Genomic DNA, 545 nt, shown 5'->3' on the forward strand with positions numbered 1-545 from the left:
TTTCAAGAACACTGATACGGGAGGGAAGGGAAATATATCCTTGGTGGTGGGGTCTGTTTGGAGGTAGCGGAAATGATGAAGGATGATACGATGTATCTGGAGGTTGGTGGGGTGGTAGGTGAGGACCAGTGGGGTTGTGTCCTGGTGGCGATTGGAGGGCCGGGGTTCAAGGGCGGAGGAGCGGGGAGTGGAGGAGATGCGGTGGAGAGCATCATCAACCACGTCTGAGGGGAAATTGCAGTCTTTGAAGAAGGTGGCCATCTGGGTTTGTCGGTATTGGAATTGGTCCTCCTGGGAGAGATGCGGTGGAAGCGAAGGAATTGGGAATATGGGATGGCGTTTTTACAGGGGGCAGGGTGGGAGGAGGTGTAATCTAGGTAGCTGTGGGAGTCGGTCGGGTTTATAGTAAATGTCCGTGTTGAGTCGGTTGCCCAAGATAGAAATGGAGAGGTCTAGGAAGGGGAAGGAGGAGTCTGAGATGGTCCAGGTGAATTTGAGGTCGGGGTGGAAGGTGTTAGTAAAGTGGATGAACTGTTCAACCTCCT

This window comes from Chiloscyllium plagiosum, chromosome 12 (assembly GCF_004010195.1).
Source record: "Chiloscyllium plagiosum isolate BGI_BamShark_2017 chromosome 12, ASM401019v2, whole genome shotgun sequence".
NCBI classification, from domain to species: domain Eukaryota; kingdom Metazoa; phylum Chordata; class Chondrichthyes; order Orectolobiformes; family Hemiscylliidae; genus Chiloscyllium; species Chiloscyllium plagiosum.